The sequence below is a fragment of the Sciurus vulgaris genome, assembly GCF_902686455.1.
Source record: "Sciurus vulgaris genome assembly, contig: HiC_scaffold_580_arrow_ctg1, whole genome shotgun sequence".
Classification (NCBI taxonomy): Eukaryota; Metazoa; Chordata; class Mammalia; order Rodentia; family Sciuridae; genus Sciurus; species Sciurus vulgaris.
In genome coordinates this window covers 42,651-49,208 of record NW_027632443.1, presented here as the reverse complement: position 1 = coordinate 49,208, position 6,558 = coordinate 42,651, and the positions used below count along the sequence as shown (strand labels likewise).

Sequence of the window (6,558 nt, the reverse complement as noted above, 5' to 3'; positions counted from 1 at the left end):
TGCAGGTTTTAAAGGTATTTTCTAAATCAGACATGGTGCCACATACATGAAATTCCAGTGGCTCAGTGCAGGGGCATCTGGAATTCCATCCAGTGCTTGACAAAGATCCTCTGGAGGATGATTGCAAAGGCTCATCCTAAAAGGAATTGCCAGATGTTTTGCTCCAGAGCATGGTGTTTTTTCTGCTGTGTTTTTCTGGTAATATATTACTCACTTCAGTCTGAATGGATTGCTTAAGGGGATGAGGGTAATACAACAAAAATTTCAGAAGATATTACCTACAATCTGAAAAACAATGGGTCTTTACCACTAACAAAATTAAAAATAATTTCGCAACTGTGCAATGAGTCCCTGAAATCCTCTGGAGAAAATGGTTATAGATCTGCCTTTGTCTCCAACTGGCTGGTTAAATTCTAACGATGGTGGTGGGGTAAAAGAATAAGGTTTCACAACATTCCTTCTTTCCTACAAAGAATAGGTCACCCCTATAATAAACGTTGGTGCACAATGCCCTGTTCTAGAAAAAAAAAAAAAAAAAAAAAGAGCTACATAAGACAATGTAATTTATTCAGTAAAAAAACTTGGCCATGAGAACCACTGTGACTGCTGTCCTCCTGTAGTCCTTAACTCAGCAATTTAGATATTAACCAGGTGGACCTAGTAGTGATGGTCACTTGAGATTACTTGTCTATCGCTTTAACTGCGAGGATAATAAGAATAGTCTTAGGTCACATGGAGTTTAGATATTAAGTAAATAAACATTGTATTAGCTCATTGACATAGTTAGGTAGTCTAAAAACAATTGTGATTAGGTAAGGATAATCTGTAAGGTTGCTGTTTACTACCTATGACTTGGAAACTTCTTTAGTATTAACCACAAGACTGTCATTATAGCCTGAAGAAAAATGTATATAAACCCAGCCTTCCCCAGAATAAAGTGGGATTGATTGCACCAAAACTAGAGTCTGTGTCTTTCATTCTCCATCCATCACCGATGCTGTCTCCCTGTGCCCCGTTTACCTGTGTGGAACCCATGGACTCCTGCTAGGGCTGGAACCAGCACTGGTTCAATCCCCAATACAAAAAAAAAAAAAAAGAAATGTGTCTTATTTAAAAGTCCAAAAACCTACACTACACCATACAACTCATACAACTTTTCTTATTGTTTTAAAAGTTGATTAGTGGCATTTCTCAAAAAAGCAGAGTTTCTATGATTTTGTGTGTGTGTGTGTGTGTGTGTGTGTGTGTGTGCATATATATAATTATCAATATATTTTTGCTTGCTTTCTGGTATCTGGAATAGAATAGACCATGGCCAACATTTTGAGGGAGAAAACCTACCTCTGGAATCTTTCTGCTTAAAGCTGCCTGCTTTCACTCAGGGCAGTGTCTCTCCTGTTTTTTGGACCTGAGAAGAAATACAGGTAAGGAATTGTATTCCTCGCCTAAAAGAAAAGCAGGTAATAGACTTGCTTAAATTTATGTGTATGCATAAAATATGAACATTTATTACATATAAACAAAACCTTTTAAGTACCTGGTTGTTTATGGGAATCCTTTTCTAGAATGTAGAAAAAGCCTGGTTCAGTTTATAACAAGTAATGACACCAGCCAGAAGTAATCTCAACCCTCCTTTACAAACCAGCAAAAAATACAGATTTCCAGGTTATTTTCTAAACATTGTTGAACATGGGTGATAGAGACATGGAACAGACAACTCTTTTATTGAGGACACAGAGTAAAAGCACTCTAAGAAACACAATTAGCTGTACCACCTTTAACCACCAGAGAATTCAAATTTGGAATTTATACAAGGAATATTCAACCTTTTATGTGGGGATTGTGGATGGTATTCATGCCTATAGTGAAAAGGTTATTATAAGCTTTTGAAAAAAAATTCATGGGAGTGACAGATAATGGTTAAACAATCAGTATCTACACAGTGTTTCCAGGTGCTTCCAGGTGCTTTTTTTTTTTTTTTTTTTTTTTTTTGGACAGGCATTATTTTTATTACTATAATATTCATTGTCCCAGGTGCTTTGTCAGCTGTGGCCACAGCACATACATGCATTACTAACTTCCATCAGGAACACGATTCATCTGTGTCCTCTAAAACTATTCCCATTTTAGAGATGAGAAAACACAAGTTTCTGGATATTAAATGGCAACTCAGCTGCACAGAGATAACTACACAGAGGCAAAACTGTATGAAATTCCTTTAAAACTCCTCAAAGTTTGATTTGCTCCTAATATAGAGGATGTGTCTGGAGAAATATTATTTTCTCTCCATTTTGAATAGAGTAACTAGGGAAGGCATCTGAGGAGCAGAACAAATGTATTTTTTTTCCATCTTTCATGTTAAGTAACTCCAGAAACTGAGTTATCAACATTGATTCCTTCAAGTTAATGCTAGGAGATTACAGGGTGCAGAAAAACAAATCACAGACCCAGAGTCTGAATATGACTCAGAAAAGAAATAAATCTAAAATGCTCAAGAGAACTTTTGAAGAAAAAATATGTAATTATTTCCAAAAATATATGTCCTTTGGTTGCTATTTCTATTATGTTATCATTTAGAAAACAATTAATTATGATGCTTATATCTAGGATTTGCCAAATCTTACCCTATATGATTTTGTGTGCAAAATCCAGAAAAGAGAATGCATGATTCACTGTCAAAAGCATTATTAAAAAATCTTTAAGTAAGAGGAGTGGATGTTTTAGTGAATGTGTCATTCAAGAATTTATTTAACCATGATTTTTAGTAAATATATTTTTCTGAATCTATAGGAAAGTGAGATTTTCATTATTTATATTTCCTGCTAGAATTTCTTAAGAGAAGCCCTAGATTTTATTTGAAATAGCCTCCAAATACAAAACATACAAGATACCTACAATACAAACTTAGAGGTATAAAATGTAAGTTTTTTTATTAATTAGAAGCGAAATCTTTTTTTCTTGAAATCCAACTTTATCTGCCATTTTGAATACGTTTTTTACCTTTGAAGACAGAAACCACAAAAAAGAAAAATCACAGGCAAATGCCTTGAGCTGCCAATTAATACAGGGAATATCTATATATTATGTTCAATAAACATAAATATTTCAAAATCTAAAGAAATATTAGAAATATTTATATAAATATAAAATAAAATTTTACCATAGACAAACTCTAGTAATCATGGTGATATAAAGCAAATGAATATTCATAAACTCAGGAGGAGTTTATTATCATTAGAGGAAACTCCTGCTAATGAAGATATATGATGCCTACTGTCACAGAGACCTTAGAAATTACATCATATGTGACCATGATAACATGTAAGAACACAACAGAACTCATCCAAACACCAACCATACAGACCCAGGGACATGGCTCAAATGCATGTGCATCTTGGAAGAGATAAAAAATAATCTGTAGGAAAATGGTTACTGGGAGCCACTCACATCTTCAGCTATATTATGTCCAGTTTAAGAAATATACAATACCATGTTTAAGTTTTATACATGTTCAATATTCATGTTTTATTTCACATGTATACATGTTTAGAAAGAAAAAAATGTTTAACCTGTGAGAAAACAAATATTGGGAGCAAATAACACACTCATTTACACATCTCATGTGCAGATGATAAAACTCATCATTACAAAGAAGAAAATTTTCTCCTAAATTAACCTACAATATATCTCAGTAAAATTGTTATGTACCACAGAATGAATCAAACAACATTGCCCTATGTAAATTTATGATTTTTAATAAAAAAATTGTTATGTACCTATATAAATATATCAGAGTAAATTCTACTTTTATGTATCTATATAGCAATAACTTATAAAACTATAAACAAAAGAAAAAGAGGAAATGGTAAGAGGAGAGGGAAAGAGGAACTACTGGGTAATAAAATGGAGCAAACCCTATTCCATGTTTCTATGATTATGTCAAAATGAACCCAAATATTATGTATAAGTATAATGCAATGATAAAACATTCACACGTTTTACTTTTAATGAAATAAGAAACCCAATTATAAAGTTCTAAAATTCATTCACAAAATTACACATAATTTTAGCCAAGAAATTTTTCAATTATAAGTGGAAAAGCAGTACATTCATGCATACTGTGAAACTATACTATTATAATAATCATCTAGAAATCACAATATAAACTAAATACACATTTTGAAGAAATTTTAGTTAATTGCAATAGAAAATTCTACAAAAATCAAACTACAATAAATCCAATCCCACCAACTAACCTAGACCCTGTCTCAAAATAAAAAAATAAAAAGTACTAAGAATATATCTCAGTAGTAAAGTATCCTGAGGTTCAACTTCTAGCAACACAATAAAAATAAAAGTAAAGAAGAAAGTAAAATTGAAAATTAACTAGCTTGGGAGGAATTGAGATTCCTATAGACCACAGCTGCTTTCCTGCAAGAAAAATGGCATGTGGAGATTTGATCATGATAATGGTCTCACCTGTTAATTATTAGCACCAGGAAGATGCTGGACCACAGGTCCACACCTGCCAGAGAGTATTTGAGGTATGGGTTGAGGATGCCCTGCAAGGATAAGGAAGGCAGTGAGGGGTCTCTGCCATTGATGTGCTCCCCATCTGGATAGCCAGCAGGACTGAGGGTACACTGCCCCACAGAAGGGCTCAGGCCTGCAGAGTCCAGAGACTGTGCAGAGTCCTGGTTTGCTACCTCCTGTTCCTGCATCAGCCAGTCCCGCCATTCCATCAGCCTCCCTCCCCAGACTCATCATGCCACTGCCCACTCACCATTTCTGGGGTCCCAGGGCCAGTACTTGTCCCTAGAGTTCTTCAACCCCTGCACAGTGGATCAACCTGGGCCTCTGAAGCAGGAGAGTGAAGCCTAGAGCTGAGAGGCAGATATGGTGGACTCAGCAGAAACAGAGAAGCCAGTGGAAACCAATCCCCAACTCCCTGGCAGTTCACAGCATTGGAAAGATCTAAGTGGTCCTGATGGATGGGAATTCAGACCATGACTCGTAAGTATGAGACCAAAGAGCCTTCTGTGTGATTGACAGAGGATAATATCCAATCCAGACAAGAATAAGGCCAGAATGACAGGTGATTTTGTGCGGCTTAACTTTTTTTTCTTTGTGTTCTGGGAATTGCACACCTGAGACTCAGGCTGCCGCAATTTTTAGGCAATATTTCCTTCTAGAAGTGGGATCTAGTCCTACCAGTAGAACATTTGCATTTAGCCTGATGTACAAAGCCATTTCTGTTTATGGATTATATACACTAGTATATTATTCATGAATAAAAATAATATAATGGCAATTACTCTGAAATGTTATTTAACTTTTCTGCTCTCTGTTCTTGTTAGAAAACAGACTAAACTATGAAAGGGAAACAACCCTTTAAAGCATTAATATCCAATGAAAACAATACCTAAGGCAAAAGAGTATTTTAAATATTTCTAGTATTCACACTGATAGCATAAATAGAGTTGAAATTGATATTAATAACATAACAACCTTTTGAGAATATTACCTTTCTGTGACTTATAAAATACTACCAATGAAGTACATGTGCTTTTGGAACTACACACTCAAGCTTGACTTTCTCCATCATACCTCAGTTCACAGTAGCCACATTACATGTTTGAGGGCTATGAGTTCCCTGATATCAGTGACTTAAAGGGCCTGGTCTATCTCTTTACATGATTATGTTGAGGGATAAAATTGCCTAATAATATTTCTCCTCAGACCCCAAATTAGAAGAAATACTATGCTGAGTGAAAGCAGAAAGCTACAGCCAAAAAGTGTCCAAAAGTAGATTATTCTGTCTCACTTCGTACTGGCCACAGGTTTTTCACATTGCAGATATCATACAGCAGAAAAAAGAAGGGATCTCAGGTCAGTCAATGTACAGAGGAGTGAGAGTTCTTTGATTTCAGCAAACTCCTCAGGACACAATGTGCTCTGTTTAAATGGCTTGGGAATGCTCTGCAATTCCTCTGTCCTTGAGGCCTGGAGACATTTTCTTATTATAATAACCTTTGGTACTAGTGGACTTCGAGAAGCAAGCAAGGTATGTGATCTGTAAATGTGCAAAGCTAACTGTGCTATGTAACCTTAGTATCTTGATATGACCCTGGAATAGATTATAAACTAGACTGGCTTTTCCACAGAAACCACTTCTTGCTCTTCACCATCCTGTGTGCTTGCCTGGTGCCCACTTGCTCCTCAGATCCAGGGCACAAACTGCACTTGTGAAAGGCAGTGTTTTCAGAAATCTCTGAACATTCAGCAATGTGCAGCTACTGCAGTCTCATTTGGAAGGGGCAGCAAGAGGCATAGAAATGCAAGTCATTTTAAGGACACTCTGTTAATAAATCAAGGAACTTGAGTTTATAGCCCTGTGTTGCATTATTGATTTTATGCTATACTAAATGAGAAATAGAAAACCATGTATCATAAGAATAGTTTCCCCAAACTTAAGTGCATAACAATACCTTTTCAAAGAAAGATTTGACACTAATCCACTGTATCTTCAACATAATGTGGCAGAATGCAAATTTTCAC

At 35.5% G+C, this 6,558-nt stretch overlaps 1 long non-coding RNA gene across 1 annotated transcript; it reads right to left on the bottom strand.

The window, feature by feature from the left end:
- Positions 1-850: 850 nt before the first annotated feature.
- Positions 851-6,282, bottom strand: LOC306652783. The gene is made up of 3 exons (XR_013761536.1): positions 4,784-6,282; positions 4,480-4,562; positions 851-1,632 (listed from the first exon to the last, which is right to left on the bottom strand). It is a non-coding gene; the product is annotated as an uncharacterized lncRNA (long non-coding RNA).
- Between the last annotated feature and the right edge of the window lie 276 nt (positions 6,283-6,558).